This window comes from Bactrocera dorsalis, chromosome 2 (assembly GCF_023373825.1).
Source record: "Bactrocera dorsalis isolate Fly_Bdor chromosome 2, ASM2337382v1, whole genome shotgun sequence".
Taxonomy (NCBI): Eukaryota; Metazoa; Arthropoda; class Insecta; order Diptera; family Tephritidae; genus Bactrocera; species Bactrocera dorsalis.
Window position 1 is genome coordinate 77,108,375 of NC_064304.1, and position 26,474 is coordinate 77,134,848.

General features: G+C 37.2%; 1 protein-coding gene across 1 annotated transcript in view; it reads left to right on the plus strand.

The window, feature by feature from the left end:
* LOC125776632 (uncharacterized) overlaps nucleotides 1-26,474 on the plus strand; it is a 220,059-nt gene that overhangs the window by 55,232 nt on the left and 138,353 nt on the right. The gene's annotated exons all lie outside the window — the stretch shown is intronic.

The following is a 26,474-nucleotide window of genomic DNA, read 5'->3' on the forward strand; positions in this document are numbered from 1 at the left end:
ATCGGCATGGTCGTATCTTGAATAGTTTTTGGATGGCAGCGTTCTAAAGAGCGACCGCTTGCAGGTACAAACATATATAAGTGAAACTTTAAACGCGTTTTTTCGAAACGACATTTCGCAAAATTGCTGACATCATAACTCCACGGGAAATTGACCGATCGACTTAACATTAAAACTGAATATTGTTGAATGTATTTACTATACTTGTACAATGACCTACGATCTTTTTGATCGGTTGAAAATTGTCAATTTGGCATTAAAAAATAAAAAAAAAAAAACGATTTTTTTCTTAATTACGCAATTTTGTTAATTTTTCAAAAACTGTAGGTCATTGTACAGGAAATATCTTTAAGTTTAACAAACTCTTTGAATTTTTTTGCTTCAGCTACTCATTCGGCCGGAATCATGTCAGCAGTTGGGGTACTTTTTTTTTTTGGCACCTCCGAAGACAGCACATAATTCCGTTTTTTTTTTTCAATATAAAAAAAAATCTTAAAATATAGCTGAAAGTATACCTTATTACGTCCACAGAAGTTAGAAACATTCAGTCGAGTACTTTTAAAATATTCACGAAAATCGCCTAATTTTTCAAGCGTTACACTGGTATAGCCTCTTAACGACGACGCCTTTACTGGACTGCGGTGGCCACTCTACGACATTGATTGACCACTCTTTTGCTTTTAGCCGTACATTCTTGTAGTATTGTAACATAATCGGTTGCATTCATAGTCCCCAGTATCCCCTGTAGCGGCTCCAGGTCATTGCATGAAAACGACCCCCAAACCATAATGTTTTCACCACCACCATGTTTAACGGTCTTTATCATATATTTGCGGTTATAGGCTGCTTTCTTCAGTCTTTTTACATCATGAATACATGAATTTTAGTTGATTTATATTGAAACCGAGAATACTATTCTTTCCTTATCTCTGCAAAAAAAACACGTTTAGTAAAATTTTTTTCGATATTGTGTTTAAATAGCACGCTGTCATTATCACACAACTGTTTGGGGGCTTTGTTAAAAACACAATAGCTATTTACGAAATGTGTGCAAATACTTTGCGTTCGTCTTACGGCATTTGTTTTTATAAAACTGTCGTTAACTGAGCGGAAATAACTACAATTGTATTGCTTTATTTTTATGCATCCCTATCAATAATTTTTCTTTACTGGGGTAGACACCGCGCGCCCGTCGTTTCTTCTTTTCGCAAGGTGGCGCTAATTGGAGATTCCAAACGAAGACAGGTCCTTCTCCACCTGCTCTTTTCTCTGCTTCCCCCCGGCGGGTATTGCATCGAATACTGCCGCTGCTTTCTGTCTTTTAATTCCCTGAACTTTATCAATGGCGTCGTATATCTCACACAGATCAGCAAAGAACCATAAATCTTCCGCAAAACCTTTCTCTCGAAAACTCGCAACGTCGTTTCATTAGATGTGTGCCTCTGCACCATACCAGGTGCGTTCCAAAGTAAAGAGGGCTTTTTGAATCTAGCTCATGAATTCATCAAAAAATCAGTCGAAATCGTCACTGAAATTCATGAATGGAATTGAACATCTTTTAAACATCGATTTATCGCATTTTGACCGAACATATGACTGACAACCAAAGGGCTTGCACCGGCATACTGGCGGCCATACCGGCCAACGAGCTAAAACTCTCGTCCGACATGCTTTTGAACCGTGCAAAAGATGTATTGAAGCAGAAAAAGACTATTTGGAATAAAATAAATTGATTTTGGCGAAAAAACCATTTGTTCTGTTTTTTTTTTTAGTCTTTTTTACTTTGGAACGCATCTTGTGTAGTGGGACGGGAATAATTCAATTTCCACGCAAATTTTATCCGGTCAAGGTCTGTTTTTTTCGGCGATCTAACCCCGTTTGGATCGGTAAGCGTTAATCTAAGTTTGTCGTCATTAGAGCAAAGCCTTGCTGCAGGATTGCACCGTATCCTCCTGACTCGTGCTGGCATTGAGTCTAACCCGGGCCCGGAGGATTTTTTTTCTGAGTTTGCGCTAAAAGGCTCCATCCAAACTCCACCTCGGTCAGGTGATGCAATTGATGGAGAATTCTTAAGACCTGCTCAGGCCTTAAGACTCATTGGGAGCGGACCACGAGGTACGTGGCCCCCTGTAGCCGCCATACTGCGACAGCCTCTACGGCTGTGCAATCTGCACACAGTTCGCGCGCTGCAACGCCTTTCACCACGAGTGGCCAACAGAAGACCCTACGGTACCCAGGAGCTCCAACAGGCAACACTCTGATGAGCACCACGAGGTTTGGCATTTCTGTCTGTCAAACGATCGTGAGGGATGGAGCTGGCGGAACAGATTGACGATTCGGCATTCTGCACAATGAATGACGAAGTCCCCACCAGAGTTATGGGCACCTGTAATAGCTCGCCCGATATTACCATTGAAATACGGCGATTGGTAAACCAGCATAAGCGGACGAAATGGATAGAGCACCTGAAGTCCTGTAACCTCCCCTTCGGTAGACAAAACCAAGCGATGTGTTAACCGACGGCTGCGCAAAATGCCAAACGTCTGCGCGTCACTTTCACCTTTGTCATCAAAGCGAAATCTCCCAAATCCATTGGCCCTGATGGAATCAACATGCCTCTAATAACCTACCTTTCCAAGATCCTCCACCTCTCAAATACTTGCGACACTTGATGCCTTGCTACTCCCACCTTCACTAACGACCTGAGCCTAGCCAACCACCTGCATGGATTCCGAAAAGTGCACAGCAGCACCACAGCACTTCAGTCCTAAACGCTCAGATAGTTCGTGGCCTCAACCAGAAACTACCCAGTGTGAGAACGATCCTCGTAGCGTTAGAATTGTCAAAAGCTTTTGAAACAGCCAATCACACAACGATACTGCAAGACATTGAAGAAACTACGCTTCCTTCAGGACTGAAGAGGTAGACCTTGAACTACCTGAGCGGTCGACAATAATCCATACTATTTCGCGGAGAAACATTTAAACTGAGAAGAATTAAACAGGGAGTTCCGCAGCGTGGGGTCCTCTCCACGTTGCTGTTTAACTTCTACATCTCGGAACACCCACAGGCATCAGGGAGTTTCCATAACCTCGTACGTTCTGGGATGTTTTCGCAGAAATCAACCCTGCAAACACTTGCTGGGAGCCTCCTGAGAACATCAAGAGGTCTTTCCTTAACTACGTCGACGACATCGAATAGTAACCCGACCCGACTTCGGACGCAACTAACTTCTTCTTGGATTTAAAACGCAGACGGGTTTACTCGAGTTGCCGCGAGAAACGCTAGTGACCCTAGCGCAGCTTCGTTCTGGATACTGTAGCAGGTTAAACTCCTACTTGTCCAGAACAGACCCCAACATATCCCATATATGAGTTCCATGCAATGAGTCTCGTCGAAACAGCACGTTTCCGGGGCCTCACGCTCGATGACATCGACGGCAACATGGAAACCCTTGCCATCCTAACGGGAACTGATAACCATTAAAAGAACAACAACAACAACGGAAATTATGAGTGACTTATAGAGTTTATTTTTGTTCGTCGAGAGAAGATTTTACTTCTCAATTGCCTACTCAGTCCAAAGTAGCACCTGTTGGCAAGAGTTATTCTGCGATGGATTTCGACGCTGGCATTGTTGTTGGTGTTAATACTGTTGTCTGAAACCTTGATGGGTATTGAGCGGATCGGAGAGGTCCTTCCTAAACCTGACGGAGCTTTTGGTATTGCTCAAAGTCAGTTTACACAGTTATATTAGTTTTAAGGAGATACAAAATTCAGACATAACAGTATAAAGGCAGCTCCTGCTCGCGCTCTCAAAGCAGCTTCAACCCATTTGCGGACGTTTCGTCATGGTGGCTGAATTTTTCGACCGTTGTGCTAAAAGTACCTTTGCCCTCCCACGGCGTTAAAGTCGGAAAGAACGATTTTGCCATCGTGGCGGGAGCAGCTCTCATAGGTCTGCTCCAAGTGCTCATAGAAGGCATCTTTGGTCACATCGTGCTTCTCTTCCGTCGGGGCGTGGGCGCAAATCAGCTATATATTGAAGAACTTCGCTTTGATGAGGATCGTGGCTAGATGTTCTTCCACCGGAGTGAACGAGAGTGCTCGGCGAGGGAGGCTCTCTCACACCACGACTCCCACACCAAGCGCTCTCTCTATATGGCCACAATAGTAAATGCCACAAGGAGCTACACGTCTCAGTCCTTGTACCATCCATTGTATTTTTTGGACGACGATGATTTCAGCCTGTGCTCTAACGAGGAGACCAACCAGATGGGCAACGGCTCCTTCCCAATTAAGAGACCGGACATTTCAGGCGCTCTCACACTGGAATAAGTTGGGTATCTCTGGTTGCGTTACTGTCTCGAGAAGGACTGACCGATAGAGCGTAAGCGTACATGTGAAGTTCGCTTGCGCAACACAGCTTCATTGTTGCCGTACTAAAACCTTTCAGTTTATTGAATTTTTAATATTTAAATCAAAGTGAAATTGTCCTCGGTAAAATTAGAAATGGTTTTAAAAAAACGTGTGAAGCCATCTTGCTCAATTATGAAATGCCGACCACTTACGTATATGATTACTTATCCTTTTTTTTAGCAAATGCTAAGGCTGCCTGATATCAATCAGCGCTGATCGATTTTAGGTACCGCAGAGTGGGTATGATATTCAGCGCTAAATTCCGCGCGTTTATACTGGCACATATTTGCTTTTAATTTAGTAAATTCATTTGAACTTATGCGAATGAAAAAGAAAACTTGGATCCTTCCGATAAATTATATAGAATATGTATGAACTTTTCGGAATGAATAAATGAATATCATCATTTGTATCAAGATTTTAATCGTAATCCGCGAAAGTTGTTTGACTATTTCAACGCGGATCGGCTAGCGGACTTTTTTTGCAGAAAAAACGCAAAGACATCAGTATCGAAGATACCTCTCTCTGAAGACTTTCTTGACCACATTCCAGTTTTTAAAACTGTTGTAAATGGGTTTAAAATCCAAACTATTAAGACCACAATACTAAAGATACGGAAGTAAAATACAAAGATAAGCAGATATGTATATGTACATTAGGGCGGTTCAAAATTTTAAAACTTTGAAATGTTGAAGTGCTCTTTGATTTTTTGGATCCTTTTGGTGAGAAAATAACTGAAAAAAAATTTGAGCTCATTCGGATAAGATTTAGAACTGCATCAACGAAATCAAAATTCACTAATATATGCTGAATCAAAAAAAAAAAATTAATATAATTTGTACATACATATGTCTTATTTTACTGGAAAATCATTGGTAAATACATTTTTGATTATATAATTCATATTATTTCATTTTTTGTTACAAATTTTCATATTCAATTATTTTGAAACAAAGTGCTTTTATTACAATTAGGGAAGTTTTTACGGTGACTCTCCACAACTTGTAATAGAAATTGTTTTTCGCTCTCGTTTGTCGTTAAGGAGTGATTAAAATTTGTTGCTAGAGCAATTGCTCTTTCAGCACTATCATTTACGACTTTCAAAGTCAATATATATATTTTTTTGCTTCATTAAAAGATTTGCTTCGATTCCACGAGTCTATGTCTTCATTTAGAAAAGTGACTTCCAATTTCAATATTTCAAATAAAGTACATATGACAAGCAGGACTAATGAAAAACGCTATTGTTTTAGCACTCAGATCTTCTGTACCAATATATTTAACAAATTTTTTAACAGGCTTTTGCATTTTGAACTCATTTATTCGAGTCACCATCAAACTTTTCATTGTTTTAGGTACCAAATCTGAGAAAAGGGCAATTGGAGCTAGTTCTTCGCTTAAATACCATAAGTGTCGACTTAATGCAGCTGTTGCGGTCTCTGATATTATTTTTGATATGGTGCTATACTCAGAAAAATATTTTATTAGATTTAAGTCATTATAAGGTGCGTCACAGCCATTTGGACTTTGTATCCAAGCTTTTACGTATATTAATGTAATAAATATACCGAACTCAACACAAGTCTTTTGCTGGGGTTCATCAAGATTGAATTGACTTCGAAAAAGGCAAATTTTTAGAACATAGAGCAATTTTGACATCCAACGCGCGTGATGAAATGCGCCAGGAGTACGAAAACTGATACCGCGTGGAGGAGTTTCTCCCAAGAATATCAACGTTAGTTCTAATAATTCACGGTAATCTTCTCTTAACAATTGCCCCGAATTTTTCTTTAAAATATCGCTTGCAAAAGCTATTGCTTCTATTTTAAATGAGAGTAATTCATTACTTATTCGACTATCAGAACATTTCTCGTATTCGTTTCGATTAATGTTTGGCCAAAATTCCGGAAATGAACTAAATATTTTTACGCCGGGGCCAGATGTTGAACCAAATAATGCTTTAAAAACATCTCCGCAAATTACTTCAAAGATGTGGTGCCGACAAGCTAGCCAAAGTAATTTTGTTTTTCAGTTTCTGCTACAAAAGAACGCATCCTCCTTTCAAACGACCCGTATTTGATGCAGTGGTATCAAAAGACATTCCGACAATTTGATGGCACATATTCCACATCTTTATACCTGCAAAAACTGCTTGTGAAATTTCTTCTCCGGTACTTTTCTCAGTTTTGGGTACTCCAAGCAGTTTTTCAGTCTTTAAGCCGGAGACGACAATGGCAATTCGATCGTCCTTAGATGGCCCCCTTAAAATTGCAGGTAGTAATTTTCCATCAAAATGTATAACTAAAGGAACATTGGGCGAGAATATTCCGTTAAGGTTTGAAGCATGTTGACTTCGGAACTGACTACGCGTTCTACGAATGGTGCTGACTGATAAAACAGTTTCAGAAGCATGATCCGCACTATACGTTTGAGCAACTGCTGAAAGAATATAGGCTGCTTTCCTATAATTTGTATTAAAGAAATAAGTATATTGTTAAAATACATGTCAACTTAAAAACCAAAATTAACTTTCCTGTTACTGGTGTTCGTGCGATCCAATGCGGACGCAAGATTTCCTGACATTATTTTACGCTGTTTAATTTCTTTATTTCGCGGTATTAATGTTTTATTTTGACTAATAAACTCATCATCTTTATCATCATCATGATCAAACTCTTCGTCACTAAGAGAGGTTGAAAGCGTTGCAGGTTCTAATGTTTTTCGTTTTCTGATTTCTTCTTTTTCATCTCTGTCCATCATTTTCAATACCTTTGCTGCTTTTATTTCTTTTTTTTTTGCACATATTTTACGTCTACTCTACCCATCATATATTTTCTTTCTGACCTTTGGTCTAATAAAAATTGCTTATCTTCTTCGATTTTTATTAAATTCAAAACATCATGATGAGCTATGTCAAAGATTAAACTAATGTTTTCCATAAACGTATTTTCTTTAGCAATCTGCACATAACTTCTGCGATTTTTATTCCGGCAGATATTGCGATATTCATCCAATATTGATGTCATTTTTCTTATAATATTCCGCCCCTCAACAATTGGAATATTTGCTTTACACCATATATCACAAATGCTACAACTATTTTCACGCTATCTCTTTGAGATATATTAAGTTCTGAATTATGGAAAAAATAAACTTGTAAAGTATCAAGAACCGTTGGTAACAGCCTGCCATAAAAGCAACGTTTGGATTTGCCAATCAGATGAATTGTACTTTTAGATCGCGTAGAAGTCATATTATTACTTATTAGTCAAATTATTACAAGATTATAACAAATTATTTCAAAATAATTTATTATTTATAACAATTTAAACGTACAGACTGCTTCTGTTTGAGAGCAAATCAAAACTGACAAAATACACTTATTCCGCAGTCGACGCCAATTTTTACGTTAAAGTAGCGCTATTTTTACATTTTGCTTTGCTTTGCTATTTCTTCTCGCTCTTCGAAACACGCTCTTTAAAGCCAAAGAGAAAAAATAAGATTCATATGTTCAAAACAAATATTGATAAAAACAATGCAATAGCAAATCACTAAATTGAATAACATAACCAGTGGTAAAATTTGACGTCGTTGAGGCAGTTCTAAATCTTATCCGAATGAGCTCAAATTCTTTTTCAGTTATTTTCTCACCAAAAGGATCCAAAAAAATCAAAGAGCGCTACAATATTTTCACCATGGATTTTTTTTCTATGAAACTTGAATCGCCCTAATGTACATATATAGGAATCAATCTTAAAAAAACTTTACATATAAAATAGGAATATATCGTCACCTTTTTTTTTTTTTTTTTTTTTTTTTATTAACTTTCCAATTATTTATTGAATCTACCCTACTTAAGAGCCTAACAATAAGTTTTCGAATCTTAAACTACGCACTTAATTTACACCCTACATGGGTGATAATTTTTTAAACTGAGCCTAAAATATATTACATCTGGGCTGGTAAGTCGTTTCTACGTAGTCTTGAGCTCCTGTTCACACGCAATAGCGATCTTGCTAGTTGGTTTGGGTGAACTGAAAGTTTCAATGCATACTTCGCGCTTCGTTGCTCTATTTCAGTTCGTACGTCTGGAATTCTTAAGTCGCGTTGGATGTTCTCATTTCGGATATACCACGGTGCTCCGGTGATTGTACGAAGAATTTTTGATTGCGCACGACGAAGAATTTCGATGTTGCTGCTACTCGCGTTGCCCCACAGCTCACACCCATAGGTCCAGATTGGTTTTAAAACAGTGTTGTATATAATGATTTTATACTCCAGACTCAGGGCTGAGCGAGAGTTAATAAGCCAGTGCAAAGAACGTGCCTTTAACTTAAGGTAAGTCCTTTTAGCCTCTATGTGGTTTCGCCAAGTAAGTCGCCTATCCAGATGGACCCCTAGGTAAGTAACATGATTGCTTTGTGGTATTTGTACGCTGTTCAGTGTCAAAGGCGAACAGCTGCTCTTGTTTAGGGTAAATGTAACGTGCTTACATTTTTGCTCGTTAACCTTTATCCTCCAGTTTGCGAGCCAGTTGGCCGCAGCTACGATATGATTTCCTAGCAGCGCATTTGCATGAATTGGGCACTTGGAGCGGCTGATTATTGCAGTGTCATCGGCAAAAGTAGACATAGTCAAGCGGTCGCTTACTGGGATATCTGAAGTGAATAAAACATATAGCATTGGGCCAAGAACACTACCTTGTGGTACACCAGCTTCAATCGTTTGGGCTTCAGATGTAGTGGTGTTACATCGAACTACAAAATTTCGATCATAAAGGTAGGACTTAAACAGTTCGTGGGTGTTTTGCGGGAGAAGCGTTTTTATTTTGTACATAAGACCATCTAACCATACTCGATCAAAAGCCTGCGCGACATCAAGAAATATTGCAGAACAATATTCCCCTTTTTCAAATGCTGTTCGAATTTCAGATGTGATCCTATGTACTTGCTCGATTGTTCCATGCTTTTCCCTGAAGCCAAATTGGTGAGATGGTATTATGTTGTGGGTTTCAAGATGCGGCTTAATGCGGAGCATAAGAAGTCTTTCAAACAATTTCGACATGCACGATAACAAGCTGATGGGCCTATAGGACGATGGCTGCGTTTTGTCCTTTCCAGGCTTAGGTATCATCACTATAGTTGACTTTTTCCATTGTTGAGGAAAGTGAGCTTGTTTTGTGATTGCATTGAAAAACATACAGATACAAATTATAGCACAATTTGGTAGCTCAATAATCATTTTTGGAGTAATTAAGTCGTGCCCAGAAGCTTTTATTGGATTTAATTTCTCCATAATTATTTTTGATATCTCTTCAGGTACGAATTTCACTGGCTCAGATTCCATCAAATAGGGTACGGTTGGAAGTGTAAAGTCATTAGTTTCTGGGTTTGGCTGGAAGACATTTTTTAGATGAGCGGCGAAAGTTGCTGACTTTTCTGCATCAGTCCGAGCCCATTTGCCATTATTGTCACGTATTGGCATTTCACACTCTATTGGCGCACTTAGAGTTTGATGTGCTTTCCACAATGGGTGCTTTGTACTAGTCGGTGACAGCTTTTGAATATACTGGTACTGCGCACGCTGTTCCTCACTTCTGAGCGCTCTCGTCAGTGCATGTGTGGCCGCTTTCAACAGTTGTTTTGAGGCTGGTGATCTATGAACCTGCCACTCCCTTCGTAGGCGTCGTTTTTGTAATACGAGTATTTCAATTTCCCTATTAGTTAAGCTATGCTTTTTGTTTTGCATGTAACCTTTTTGAGGAGTTGAAATTTTGGCGGCTGTTATAATGGTTGATTCGAATGCTGCGATGGTATTTTCAATATCGACCGGTGTATCTAAATTTGGTTCGAGTTCTATGTGTGTGCTGATGTATTTTTTGTACTTTAACCAGTTTGTAACTTTTGACGTGAGCATATAAGGTAGCTCTTTATAGTGTGACTGATGCCGCAAAGTGAAGAGAACTGGTGAGTGGTCTGATGAGAGGTCTGCTCTTGTTTCTGCAGTAATAAGGCTGTGAGGAATTTTCCTAGTTACTGCGAAGTCAATTAAATCTGGCAGCTTATTCGGGTCTGTCGGCCAATATGTAGGCTTTCCAGGAGATACGTAGTCCAGTTTGTTTCTTTTACATATAAGGGCGTTATATAATTGCTTGCCTTTAGGATTACATAACCGGGAACCCCAATGAGGGTGTTTCGCGTTATAATCACCTGCAGCAAGAAAGCACTCTCCCAGCAGGCTGAAGAAATCTATAAATTGCTTTTCTGTAATCGGGAAACGTGGGGGACAATAAACGGCGGATAAAGTAATGTCACCTTGCTTTGTCTGCACGCATATTGATGTTGCTTGCAGATAATTTTCAGCAGTTCCAGTTAAAGAATGGTGTTTAATGCGACTTCTGATTAAGATACCAGTTCCACCATGCGCCTTTCCATCTGGATGATTCGTACAATAGAAGGTATATCCCGATACATTAAAGTTGTATTTATTGGTTAGGTGAGTTTCTGCAAGAAGCATTATATCTATTTCAATTTTGCCAGTCGTTGTTGTCGTTGAGAAATTTTGCCAGCTCCAGTTTATGGCGAGGTATACCATTTGCATTCCATAAAACAATTTTAAGCGAGCTCATTATTTTGAACTTTGGTTAGCAAGCAGTTGCAGCAAAGTGTTTTGATTTCGCATGAGTTCTTGCATTGTGTTCTGCATGAATGTTATGAAGTTCATCATGCTATTTTGCATTGACGCTATCATTGCTTCGATATTCCATTGACTACCAGATTGAACGTGGGGCTGCTGTTCTTGCGGCTCAATAAGACTCGCTGTTGCTGTAGTTATGGGTCTTCCTAGGCCTGTTTTTAGGACGTTTGCAAACGATACGCCCGTGACGGTTTTTGATGGAGCTGTCAGCGGATTCATATTGGAGGAAACAACGTTCGGTGCATTATGATTGCGTTCGGAGACTACACGTTGGTTGATCCGATTTTTTAGCTCCTTGTAGACTGGACATCCTCTGTAGTTTGCTGTGTGGTTTCCACCGCAGTTTCCACACTTTTTTGCATTTGGGTCTTTTTTGTTTGACGTGCAGGTGGCAGAATCATGCAACTCTCCACAAGCTACACATACTGCGCGAAGTGTGCAGTAAGACCTGGTGTGACCATACTCTTGGCAATTGGTGCATTGTACAGGGCCGTTTCTTTTATGCGGTTCCTCCACCGTGATCCTACGATGTAGCAAATATTGTAGTTTGTAAATGGGGTGCACACAATTTTTTTCAAGTTGTTTGTTTTCTGGTTCTAACTCAACTTTGAACATAGGCTGTGGGATTTTCTTTTTATTAAAAATATTTGCAACATTTTTGGGGTTAAAACCGTGATCCTTAAGTGCTTCGTGAATTTCCATGGGTTCTACACTTGGCTCAATACCTTTAATAACAACTTGCAGGCCTCTCGCACTTTTAAGTTGATAAGTGTAGAATTTAATCTTTTTCTCATTTAGGTATTTTGACAATGTACGAAAGTTATGTTCGGAGTATATTTGCACTTTCGTTTCTCGAATGTTTCCCTTCGACAGCGGAACTATATGAAAGTTATTATTGCCGATAAGTTCAGTAAATATTTTAACGAGAGCGCCAGAGTTTTCCTCTCTTACGTATATTGGCGGAGGTTTGGTGACTTTTGCAAGACTTTCAGGAGTTTTGTTACTCTCACCGTCAACGGTGTCACTTAAAAGCGCAAATCGATTTGTGCTTAATGGCTCAGATACATTTCCTCGGCTTATTTTTTGCTTAGCGTTTGTTGAGTTTTACGGACTAAGCTTACGCTTAATGGTAATGTACCGATCCATTCCGGTCTGTATAGCCACTTTTTTAGGAGTTTGGGTTTTCTTATCTTGCGCTTTGTTGCCGGAGTCAGAGCATGCACCGACCTCAACTTGTAGAACATCAGCCATAACGAGCTCTGGCGTTGGAATCGTTGACATTGAACAAGATCGGACTTTCAAATTTGGAGGGGGTTGAAGCGTGGACGATGAGTTTGATTTTGCGCTTTCACTGTCACTCTGAGACCTGATCGAAAAGTATGCATTGTTGCGCTGGACGGAGAGCCGGCGTGCATCTTGTTCGCGTTGTCTCTGGGCACGGATATCGCTTTGGCTCATGATCATTGAATCATTTAATTTTTTTTATTATTATTATTATTATTATTATTATTATTATTATTATTATTATTATTTATTTATTTATTATTATTTATTTATTTATTTATTTATTATTATTATTATTTTTTTTTTTATATATATTTTTAATATTTTTATTTATTTATTATTTTTTTTTTTTTTTTATTTTAAGAGACACGTAAGTGTTTCCTTATGTTTAACGTTCTCAGGTTACGTTAAGTTATATGAACTGCCTTATCAACTGCTTTACCGACTGTGGGTGTAGAAATGATCCTGACCACTTACAACTCTGCGTAGACAGATGATTTGCCGTGTGACAGAAACAGCTGATAAGCACTTCTGATATGCGAAGGAGAATTTTTCCGCAAAAATTAATTGAGTGTTTTTTTTTTTGTTTGTTTTATAATTCTAAGATTTTACAATCAAACATTTATGGATTCCAAACACCAATGCACCAAGCAAATTGTTGTGCGCGAGGTGCCAACGATGAACAGGATCCAGCGAATCTGCCTGTAAGCTTTCACAGCTTGGAATTCACGTAAGTTAACACAAATTGAGGAGCACACTCGATATCGTCACCTGAAATGCAAAAAAACGTAACAACATTTTCGGAAATTTACAGTGGCATGAATGAAACACGAAATAAAATGGAACATGAGTGAAACAAAATTTTAATATTGATTAAACTGGTTTACATGTGATAACAGAACCTGAAAATGTTGAACATATTGTTACGATTTTTACTGCTTGCTAATTTACTTTGCTAGGTTCGTATCTCTGGATTGACGAATAAAACCAAAACTGTTTAATGCAATTCAACAACTCTTTATTTTACAACTCGTCTACACTATAACAGTTTACTCTTAGCACTGATTGATTACGTTGGCGCTGCCACGGCTTAAGTAGACAAGCAGACAGTGCGGCGCCAGGTGTCTATTATTTCGACGAGCAGACAGCCGCGGCGCCAGATGTCTACAACAAGACAAATGCTATTCCATATACCTACAGCTATTGTTCATAATAAGGGATGCATATAGCAATACAAATACAACTTAATACTACTTTTGTAACACTGCCCTCCACTAAAGCCTAATCGTCCCGATTAGGCACAAATCCTCTTGAACCTTTTCCATTTCTTTGTATACGGTATACCACGTCATTTAGTCGTTTCATCACCATATAGGGTCCTTCCCAGGCTGTCTGCAGTTTCGGGGACAAGCCTTTCTTTCGAAGTGAATTGTACAACAGGACCAGATCACCTTCTTCAAAACCTTTTGAATTTGCCGTTTGATCGAACCGGTCCTTCATCTTATTGCTCATCAGATGCGTATGCTGTCTTACCATTAGATGCAATTCATTCATTTCTTCCTTTAAGGCAAAACAATAATCTCCATCATTTCTTACAGCTGTAGGATTCGTTCCAAACTTAAGATCAGCAGGGAGTCATTTTCTCATTTCTTCCTTTAAGGCAGAACAATAATCTCCATCATTTCTTACAGCTGTAGGATTCGTTCCAAACTTAAGATCAGCAGGGAGTCGCAGATCAGATCCGAAAATAATCTTTGCTGGCGTGTAACCAGTTGTCTCGTGCTTCGCTGAACGATACGCCAGCAGGAACATCTGGATGCACTTGTCCCAATTCCGTTGATCTTTATCAACGATTTTCCGCAGATGTTCTTCGAGCATTCGGTTGAATCTCTCCACCATTCCATCTGATTGTGGATGTAACGCTGTTGTCCGCGTCTTGTGGATGCCCAATAATGTACAGACTTCTTGGAAAATGGAAGATTCGAAATTCCTGCCTTGATCTGAGTGTAATTCGACGGGCACTCCGAACCTTGTTATCCAATTTTCTGCAAACGCTTCCTGGTTTGGTAAGGCATATACTTCTGGCCATTTACTGAAATAGTCCATGACAACCAGTAGATATTTGTTTCCGGCCGTACTGGTTGGGAACGGACCTGCAACATCCATTGCGACTCGTTCAAATGGTGATCCCACGTTGTACTGTTGCAGCCTACCGCGACTTTTGGCTTTAGGACCTTTAGCTGCCATGCACTCTACGCAATTACTTATCCATTCTGCTATGGAATCTCGACAACCGATCCAGTAGAACCGTTGTTTAATCTTCTCTATAGTTTTTGTAATTCCAAGGTGCCCTCCACTAGGTCCATTGTGATATTCTTTCAATACTTTCGGGATCATGGACTTCGGTACTATGATCAGCAGACGAGACTGTTTACCATCTTCGCTTTCCCAGGTACGATGAAGGTATCCATTAACGAGGTTAATGCTCTTCCATTGGGCCCAATATGCTTTTGCCGTTGGACTCTCGTTACTTATTTGTTCCTTTGGTGGTCGTACCCCATTTTCTTTGGCTATTATCAGCTTTGCAAGATCAGGGTCCTCCAGCTGATTGATTCTGATGCGGTGAGGAGTCCAATCATCTTCAGGTTCTATATTCAGTAATCGCACGTCGATTATACCTTCTTTTCCCTCTGATTTGGAGCAATGTTTACATTCCAGTGGACAAGGGCGACGTGATAATGCATCCGCATTTTTGTGGTGAATCCTCTTTCGGTGTTCTGTTGGTTGATTCCGTTTTGATGGGTTTACCTTTATATTGCAATTTCGGGCAAAGTGACCCGCTTTTCCACAGTTGAAACATCTGCCTGTTGTATTTACTCGCTGTGCAGCAATTGTCTTCAGAGTCTTCAATATTTCTTCCATCAGCGCCGGTTGTTCCATTTCAACTCTTTGTACTTTGTGTGCTGGTTTACTTAGTAGCGAAGCTGTTTCCTGTGTGAGGGCGTGCGAAACCGTTTCAGCAAACGTTCTTTTTGGCAATGCATATGTGGCGCGTTTGGTGTCCACATCACGAATTCCATTTATGAAACATTGAATTTTTACCCTCTCAATGTAATCCACAGGTGCATCTGCATTTGCCAAATGAGCCAGTCGTTCTATTTCAGTTGCGAACTCTTGCAATGACTCATTCATCTTCTGACCCCTATTTTGCAGTTCGATCTGGTATATTTGTTTCCGGTGCTCACTACCATATCGTCTTTCTATCGCACTCATCAATGCCTTATAGTTGTCCCGTTCACAGTCTGGAATAGTCTGAAGGATTTCTGCCGCAGGAGTAGGACGCTACTTTGTCCGCTGCATTCCAGTTATTGGCCATTGCTGTCATTTCAAACTGAAGTTTGCAAATTTGAAATGGAATACTTCCATCGAATGTGGGTGCCTTCAATCTTGGATTATTTGTTGATGGTGCAGGGCCATGCAGTTGCAGTTCTCGCATCCGATTACTCAAATGAAGAACTTCTGATTTCAAATTTTTTTCGTCATTTTTTAACGTGCTTAATTCGTCTTCCAATTTTGAAACTTTCTGTTGCACTTGTGTATTACTTTCTGTAATCTGTTGTACCAAACGCTTTTCTAACTGCGTATTATTTTCAGTCATTTGTTGTGTAAGGCGAGACTCTAACTGTGATGTATTTTCAGCTATTTGCGTCATTTGCTGTGCCAGACGATTTTCTGTTTGCACTGCCTTTTCTGCATTTTCAGCTATTTGCTGTGCCAGACGATTTCCTGTTTGCACTGTATTTTCTGTATTTTCAGCTATTTTCTGTATAGCCACTAACAGCATGTTCATGTACACACTCGATGATGTTCGTTGTTCTTCTACTTTTTCTTCTACCTTTGTAGAAGTTTCTGGCCCAACAAATTCAAACTCGTCCACATTAATTCCATCGGCTTCCATTGCTTCACGTAATCGTGCCTGCAGATCCGTCTTTTGCCCGCTTATCAGCAAATTACGCTCCTCCAGTTCCTTTTTTAATTGCTGAATTCTCAATTCTCCGAATTTAACCATCTTGAATTTGGATTATTTGACAATCCCACTTCTGACACCAATTGTTACGATTTTTACTGCTTGCTAATTTACTTTGCTAGGTTCGTATCTCTGGATTGACGAATAAAACCAAAACTGTTTAATTCAATTCAACAACTCTTTATTTTACAACTCGTCTACACTATAACAGTTTACTCTTAGCACTGATTGATTACGTTGGCGCTGCCACGGCTTAAGTAGACAAGCAGACAGTGCGGCGCCAGGTGTCTATTGTTTCGACGAGCAGACAGCCGCGGCGCCAGATGTCTACAACAAGACAAATGCTATTCCATATACCTACAGCAGCCTCGACCAGCTCCTACTATTTTTAGTCTTCGTTTTTTCACACCTACAGTTGAGCGATCGTTTTTTCACACCAACATGCCCGAAGCTTCGCAGCAAATTAGACACTCGCTACGGCAAAATTTGTTCTTGCACTGAGCAAAAAAATGGATCAATTTTTTATGTATGAAAATGAAAATAATCTTGCGCAATGTATGTTGTGCAAGAGTACTTTAAGAGTAAGCGTCTTTTCAATTTAGAAAAGCATTTTTTAAATTCTCATAAAGATATTTCTAATCTTGAAATTTCCGAAAGAGAAAACAAAATAGCGAATTTAAAAAAAATGAACATTTACAAAGCAGTTGATACTGAAGAAAAGTGTAAACAGAAGAAGAAGGCGTCGTTTATAGTTGCTCTTTATTTTCGGTGTAGCTGCTTTGTTTACTTTTTGTTTCGCTGCTTGCTTCGCTTCTTGTTCTTCTTAACTAACATTTGTATAATTTTGTGCGTGTGGTAGTTTGGTCGACACTGACCTACAGCTATTGTTCATAATAAGGGATGCATATAGCAATACAAACAGAGTTCGTAAAACCATCAAAATACGCTCTTGCTCTGATGAGTAATATTCCGCAAGAGAACATCATTTCAAATACTCAGGAGCGCAAGCTTAACTAACATTCTCATCACAAAAAAACTCCTCACGTATTTGGCTCACTCATATATTAGCATGAGCGAGAATTTTTAAAAGATAACTATTTGCCTAACGCATCATCTTTATTTTTATCGCTCTGAGTGTTCAAGTGATGCGAAAAATAAAACTCATCTTTTTTTACTTGTCATTTGTATTGTCTCTTATTTAAAGAAAAAAAGCAAAAGCCTATACATATGTATTTACAAATAAAGAATAGACACTCAAATTTTTATTTAGTTATTTTCCGTATTTGTACATACATATGTACGTACATAAGTAAGTACTTATTTATTAAAACAAACAAAACATGTAAGTATATATTTCAATAGAAAAAGAACACAAATAATTCAATAAATAAATATATAAATATATAATCATTGTATAGAGAAATTCTCTTAGAGAACAGTATTTTTGCATCGTCTTCCTGATTAAAATTATTTACATACACACAATACAACTTAAATTAACGGTTAATCACACATGTACCCAAAACTGTTAATATTTACACCAACAACAATTAAACTTTAACATAAATTTATAAATATACATACTCTCTAAGAGAATAAGAAATTGCTCAAGAGCACTCTCTGCTGCATTACTGAGTTTATCAGCGATCCAAAATACTGAGTGCTGAAACCTGAGATGAGAAAAAGAAACTTAGCGCTCTTGTGAGGAGTATTATTTTGAGGAGCACCTACGTTTGCGGTAAATATTAGAGCAAAAAGATAAGATAAGTATTAAAGAGAAATATTCTAGAAGAGCACTCTTTCCTTTGAACTCACAATTGAGGAAATCAAAATTTATTGCTCCTCAATTGTGTTGCACTGAGGAGGAAGATAGAAATTTTACTCCTCAGTGATGAGTATTTGCGAACTCTGTTATAAAAGCCTACGGCCCTTGTAGCAATTTCTTCTATACTTTCATTTAATTTAGAATTGTTTAGAATTCTAATATGTTCAATAATGGTAGAGTGGAAACGCTCTATGTCGGAATTTCCTGTGTGACTCCCCGGTGTTGTAAAATGCGCCACTGTATTGTTTTCCCTGCAAAATATTCGAATTAATGAATTGTTAAACTCATTATCCATTATCATTTTTTCAGGTACACCCAAGTAAGAAATTCTTTCCAAAAGTTTTATTTTAATCGTACACATGTTCTTATCGCTAATTTTGTGTAAAGACGCCATCTTTGTAAATCTGCCGATGGAGGACATGAAATATGACTTTGATATGTGAAAAATGTCAATGTGAACAATTTGATTTGGTTTATTAGGAGTTTCAGTATGAGTAAAATATTTTTTGAATGGCTTCCTGTCATATTTGTTTTCATTACAAATTATACAATTAATGATAAAATTATTTATATATTTTTTAATATTTGGGTAAAAATATTCAAATTGAATTTGTGCGAAATTTTCCAACACTCCTCTATGATTACCGGATTCATGAATGTGCTCAATCAATTGATAAAGTTCTTCTTTAGTTTGAATATCTTTTGCTAATTTCAAACATTTTGTGAAACCTATGTTTTTGTCGTTAGAAAAAATGTCAATCAATTTTTCTTGGACAATATTGTATTGGTCATCAGGTAATTCTGAATATATACCAATTTTACCTTTTTTCAGATATTTCCTGAATAAATCTAATAAGTAAGAACTTTTGTGTAAATCTTTTTCGGAAATATAAACTACTTTATACTTTTTATACAAAAGCTCAAATTCGTTTGTTTTATTTTTTAAAATTCTAATTTGAGTGAAATATCTATTAACGATAGTATCAGAAATAAAAAAGTGATCATTAGTATTTTCAACGGCTGAACGTATTGTCCATGTCATCAATTTTTTCTTCATTATCAATTTCTAAACGACTTAGAAAATCCGCCACTTTGTTTTCTTGACCTTTGATATATTCAATGTCAAATTCAAATTCCGAAATAAGCGTTTTCCATCGCAAAATCCTTGAGTTTGGTTCTTTTAAGGACCATAACCATTTTAATGGTTGATGATCGGTTTGAACTATGAACGATGTACCAAACAAGGCCGAAAATATTTTAGTGCCCAGACAATCGCTAAAAGCTCTTTTTCTAGAGTATGATATTGTTTTTCGTGTTTATTCAACGATTTGCTAGCAAAACATACTGGCCTATTTGATTGACTAAGAACGGCACCTAAAGCAACATCACTAGCATCAGTTGTCACAGTAAATTTTTTTTTTAATAAGGGTAAATCAAAAGTGGTGAAGAAGTGAAAATCTGTTTAAGTTTACGAAATGCCTCGATGTATTCGGCGTTATTGATGTCAATCTTGGAATTTTTTTTTTAAAGAAAGTATTATTGGCGTGCAATCATAGAGTAATTTTTTATAAATTTCCTATAATAGCCGGTTAAGCCTAAGAAAGATTGAATTTCCTTTAAGTTACTGGGAATTTTCACATCCTGAATTGCTTTAATTTTTTCCAAATTGGGTTTAATTCCTTGTGAAGTAATTACGTGACCCAGATAGGTAGTAAACTTTCTCAAAAAGCTACATTTGTTGAATTGGACTTTTAAATTATATTTCATTAAACTTTTAAATATTTTTTCAACACTTTCAATATGTTCTCTTAGTGAAGTGGAAAACACCAAAATGTCGTCCATAAACAAAATACATATTTTATTAATATGATCACTCAATACATAGTTCATCATCCTTTGAAACGATGCAGGGGCATTTTTTAAGCCAAATGGCATTCTCAGAAATTCATAGTGCCCTTTAGAACTAGAAAATGCAGTTTTCTCGATATCATTTTCGTCCATTAATATCTGGTGAAATCCTTTTGTTAGGTCGATTGTGGAGAAATAAACAGAACGACCCAACTTTTCAAATAATGTGTCTATATTAGGAATCGGAAATCTATCAATTGTAAAGCCATTTTACTTTTTGTAATCAATTACCACTCTCCAACTTTTGTGACCATTATTGTTAGCTTTTTTGGGAACTATTAAAAGTGGTGAATTGTACGGAGAACGACTTGGTCAGATAATATTATTTTTTAACATTGAGTCAATTTGACGATTGATTTCTTCATCCAATGCATACGGTCTTTTTTATAATTTTTTATGTAAATAGGACTGTGAGGCCTTGTGAGGATTTTATGCTTAACACATGTAGTGGCAGTCAAAAACTGCCCTTCCTGATAAAAAATATTTTTATTTTCTTCAACACTTTAAGTATTTCTTTTGACAAGAGTAAATCATAATCTAATTCGTCTTTTTCTAAATAACAAATATCAAGAAAATCTTCCTCTACAATTTCAACTCTTCTACCAACAGCATTATTCTCAACAAAAGACAATACCCGATTATTTATTACCAATGCACCAATAGAGAAATCAATGGATGCCTTGAGGGGCAACAATATGTTTGCACCAATTATACAATCAAATGGTTTGTTCACAAATTCCATCAATTTTATAGACATAGTTTTATCTACCATATTGAATTCTATAGGAACATCAACTATAATTTTCTCAGAAATTAAGCGAGTCCCCATTAATGTTTTTAACAATACAGGCTCTTTTAATTTTCTTTTATTATTGAAGTTTTTAAATGTATCGAGGTTGCCTAATGTGGTCATGGAACCACTATCAATTAAACACCTGATTCTGTTATCATTAATGGTAAGATCTATTAAGGGTAATTCGTATGTAAATATGTAGTGGAGAAAGACGAAAATTTTCGTATGTTTGCAAGTTATCTATCTCCATAGGTGTTGTTTGTTGTTCTGGGCTGAGATTTCGACCAACAAAATTACCACTGTTATTATTTTGATAATTATGATTATCTCTGAAGTATCTACCATTATTAAAAGCATCTTTTTGAAAACTATTTCTAAAATTCCCACTCTTATTATTTTCAACATTATTTCTAGAATTTCTACTATTATTTCTCAATTTCCGCTATTATTTTGAAAGTTATTTCTGAAATTTCTATAATTATTTTGAAATCTAGTATTTTGCCGAAACTGATTATTATTATTACTTGAATTATTTAGATTTAACATGTTTCGATAACCATTAGTATTATTACTTAAATTATCCTTAGAATTACTTTTATTTAATATTTGAATGTCATTCAAAATATTATTGACTATAAAATAATTGCTTGCCTTTTCTAAAGTATCAATACTATTTTGTAATAATAAAGTTCGAATGTTAACAGGTAAAAATGTAGTATACACATCAAAAATTAATACCTCATTATTCCTTGGAGTATATAAACGTTCTACTGAACCTTCTAAATAAAATTTATTATTCATTTTAAATAAAATTTGACTTAGCTTATAATGAAGTTGTTCGATGTTTCGAGCGTCCACGTTCATTGCCTCGTTGCGAAGATTCAATTACGTTGTCTTTACCCCAAATTCGTTTTTTAATTTTGAAATTATATCCTCAAAGGATGGTTCAATCAGCGTTTCTATCATCTGTAGAGCTTTACCACGTAGTTTATTTGTTATCACTTTTCTTATAATTTCCATATTTTCTGGTGCGATGAGTAATAATAACGTTTAGCGGTGCATTGCCTGGAATATTCAGTTGACCAAGGTGACCTTTAAAGGCATAGATATAACAATTAAGAGAGCAACTGAATATTCCCAGGAACATACATCACCTAACAACTCGAAGGGAATAAGAGAGATGATATATAACTTGCGTACAATAAAATTAATAAATGTTGAATTTTATAACAAAAATATGAGCATTATTCAACTGAAAAGAAATTTGTTATGCTCATTTGCTTTTTTGGGCGAGAAATTTTGAGATCCTGTGCCTTTTGAGGTAGGCTTTTCAATAAAAATATTTTTTCCTGTTCCACGTTGTTTTCTTCAGACCATTTGATACACTTCTCAAAGCAGTCGATGGAATCAGGATGATTTATTGGCGGCACAGCTACAACTGCAGCGGTATCACCTTCCTCCTCTTCCGAAATTTCTATAGCTAGTTCATTTTCAGTACTCGGGTTCACGTCTACAAGTACATTGTCTACACTGTTCCATGCTTCTAAATCATCTGTGTTGAAGTTTGATATTCGCCTTTCTTTAACGATTGTCGGTCGTCTCAATATGCCAGCATGTGTACCTTTAACACTTCTTATCACTTTCCGGCAATTTTTTAAAATTGTGCAAACACTCGATTTTGGAATACCATATTTCAAAGATATTTCTTTCGGGGTTTCCCCTTTTTATTTTCGTCAATTATTTTTAATTTGCCGTTTCCGAATTGAAGGCATTTTTAAATAATTTATGCGATATCCTCACTTTACCACTTTGAACTTACAACTGATATTTCGCGCAATGAAGTGTGCATAAAAAAATAAATAGAATTCTTTAAATCTCAATAATAACAAGAACTAACGGGTATTTAACTGCCTGCATTGTTTTTTGTTGTAATACAACCAAAACCAAATACAAACGCCATACATTCGTAAAATCGAGTTCATCCAATTTCCAGCTTTCGTTATATAGAGTCATCAATGTATTGAAAAACAGCGCTCGTTATATTGAACATTCGTTATATCGGCGTTCGTTATACTGGAGCACCACTGTAATACTGATATATGTACATATGTATATATAGCCGAAAGTTATCTTTTTTAATGGAAGTGTATGGTGAGCATGCATTTGCTGAGCGAGCGGGCTAAAAGTTGTGGCATGATTTAAAAGTGTTGATTTTGAACATCTTGGGCGGCCTTACTCGATAAAGATTGCTGCAAACATAAGAAACTCTCAAAGAATCTTTGTGAGTCAATAAGGCAGCCATATGAATATGTTTAAATGCCGTTTGAACGCAATAGAAATAACTAGGTTTTACGTGTTTGTGAATGGCGATGACGAATGGATCCATTACGGCAACCATAAACTCAAGAAGCATATAATGATGGTCTCTATTCAGTATATTCAAAATGGCAGACAAGAGCTTTCTTTAGTTTTGTGACCTGCTAACAATCAGGTCTCAGGTTCGGGAAGTTATTACTCTTACCTGGGTGCCTAGTCGGGAGTGCGACGACTGTTTGTTTGATGACAGGAGATATTTCGCCTTGCTCTTGTTCACCACCAGACCCATTTGCTTCGCTGCCTTATCTGTTCTGGAGAAAGCAGAACTAACGGGGCGGTTGTAAACGATATCAGTATCATCAGCATACGCCAGCAGCTTTACACTCTTATAAAAAATTTTACCTTCCCGGTTTAGTTCTGCAGCTCGAATTATTTTCTCCAGCGGCAGATTGAAGAAGTCGGACGATTTGGTATCGAACAGATCGGAGAGGTCCTTCCTGATCTTGGCGGAGCTTTTGGTGTTGCTCAACGTCAGTTTACACAGCCGTATTAATTTTGCGGGTATACCAAATTCAGACATTCCGGCATAAAGGCAGAATTTTCGTGCCGTCAAAGGCAGTTTTGAAATCGACGAAGAGGTGGTGAGTGTCGATTCTCTTTTCATGGGTCTTTTCCAAGATTTGGCGCATGATGAATATCTGGTGGGTTGTTGATTTGCAAGGTCTAAAACTACACTGATAATTCAATTCTTCACCACCGTGCTTGAATAGCTCGACCGGCAATCCACAGGCCCCCGCCGTTTTTTTTGTTTTTCAGACGTGTCCCAAACCCAGCGCACAACCGTGTCGAGCGGATGTTTCGCCATTTCACTTTAGCTCGCCTTCAAACGGACATTATTAGACAACCCAGAGGATACCAAAAGCCGTGAGCTGCTTAAGCCATGTGGAAAAGAATCGTTACTGGCTACCCCCAAGGAATTGGCGATCAGAGAACATTCCTCACTAGCGTGAACTTCTATACATGACTCCATACCTCACACCGGAAAACTTCGCAAGTAACAAAAATCTCACAATAGTGAAGGGCTAATTTGCTAATTTTTATTAGGGCATGAGAATTCTACTGTAAGACAATTCCCAAAAATTTGTAAAATGATTGTAAGAAGGAAAACATTGTCATTAAATATGGATAGAAGATAAACATTGCACTTGTTAGCCGACCAATTGTTACGAAACTATTTCTTATTACAAAAACATATCATCACGTTATTTTAAAATCTTCATCATAATCATGTTACATCAGATGGCTAACGAAACAAATAGCGAATGAAACGGATGCTGTAACTCGAAGAGTAACAGATAGTTTTCTAAAATAGTTCACAAAGTACAGTAACAAAATATATGTATGTAGCCCACTCCCAAGGGAAATCATTGAGAGAGAGCTAATCACACCGAAGTGTATTGAAAGAGGAGTATTAGTTACTTTTTTCCCGAGGCTAGATAAAAGTGACCTATCGGATAACGAATGCATTAATTACTGATAACCTATCGGTGATCAGTTAATTTCACCCAATTTGTAGTATACAAGGGTCAGAGAACGTAAATTATAGAGAAGGTCCAACAACGGACAAGCGTGTGAACTGTCAAAAGCTAACAAAATGCGATGAGCGTCTTTCACCACAGTTAGCTAAGAAAGAAAAATTTTAACAGTGGCACATGGAACAGAGCTGAGAATTCAATGAAAATTATGCTCAGAAATATATTTTGCTATTAAAGACGTAAGTCGGCCTTTCGCTTATATTTTTATACGTTTACATTCAATCATACTATAATTTGATATAATTATCATTTTCCGTATTTTTATGAATACATACATAGTTGATACTACTCTAATTAAATTATGCTACTTCCAAAACAATAATTGTAGTTAATGTGCGAAAAAGAGCTATTTTTTAAATAATGTATTTCTTATGTTTGATACTATAATACATATAATCTATATACATAAATAAAAATGAATCGCCAAAATGTATGTACGCTTATAACTTTCATACGACTGAACCAAATTTGATAATTCTTTTTTTAAAATGTTCGTTGAGGTTCAGGGATGGTTTCTGCGGAGAAAAAAATTTGAATGATTGCCGGAAAACCCCTAAAAACCGCCCTTTTCTTTTTCACATACAAACGAATGAATGTTTGTTCGTTAGTAACGCTAAGAGAACGGCTGAACCGATATTGATGAAATTTTAAGAGGTTGTTTGTTGTGGATCGGGAAAGGTTTAGAAATAAAAAAACCTTATGTCTTTCATGAGGAAAAGTCGGAAAATTGAACAATTCCAAAAAGTTAAGTTTTTCCATAAAAATATTTTTATTCAATTTTTTTGTTTTGTTTTTTCAATTATTTAAATCTTTCAAATTTGGCGTTTGCTTCAAAAAATTTTTTAAATTATTCAGCGAAAATGTTATGTGTTTTTCACACAAAGTGATCAATTACAGATTGAAATTTGTCACGATGCCATGAAGAGGTCGCGCTAATATTGGTCGGCGTTCCTTTTGGCATCAACATACATTAGCAGCCCAAGGCACATGAACGAGTACTCCAGGATGCGATGACATATGTGCGGTATTATGGGTCGCGATCAATCAGAAAGCGATCGTCACGATGTCACAGCAAGACTTTTCAAGCAACAGTTTCGATGGACATTATCTTGAAGCAACGCATATATGGTGCTGTTAGGTGCTAGATGTACTCTGTTGAGTGGCAAAAGAGAGGTTTGCCGCACGCACACATTCTTCTTTGGATGGTGGAAGGTGGTTTCACCTGATCAAATTGATGAAATCATTCAATAATGCGGCAATTCCTGATGCAAAGAAAGTTCCAGTATTATACGAAGTGATGAAAACCAATAAGGTTCATGAACCTTGCGGACACCACAACCCCACTTCGGTTTGTATGTCTGTCAATAAATGCACGAAACAGTATTCACGTACTTTTCTTTCGGAAACACAAACTAGAAATTATGGATATCCACTTTAGCGGCGTCGCTCACCAGACGACAATGGCAGAACATTTAGCAATCAATTTAGAGGCGTGAGTATCGAAGTTGACAACACATGGATCGTACCATATTCGCCACTGTTGTCCAATTCACATTCAAAAGTCATGTTAGTCAATGTTGAGTATTGCAGTTTGGTGTAATCGATAAAATAC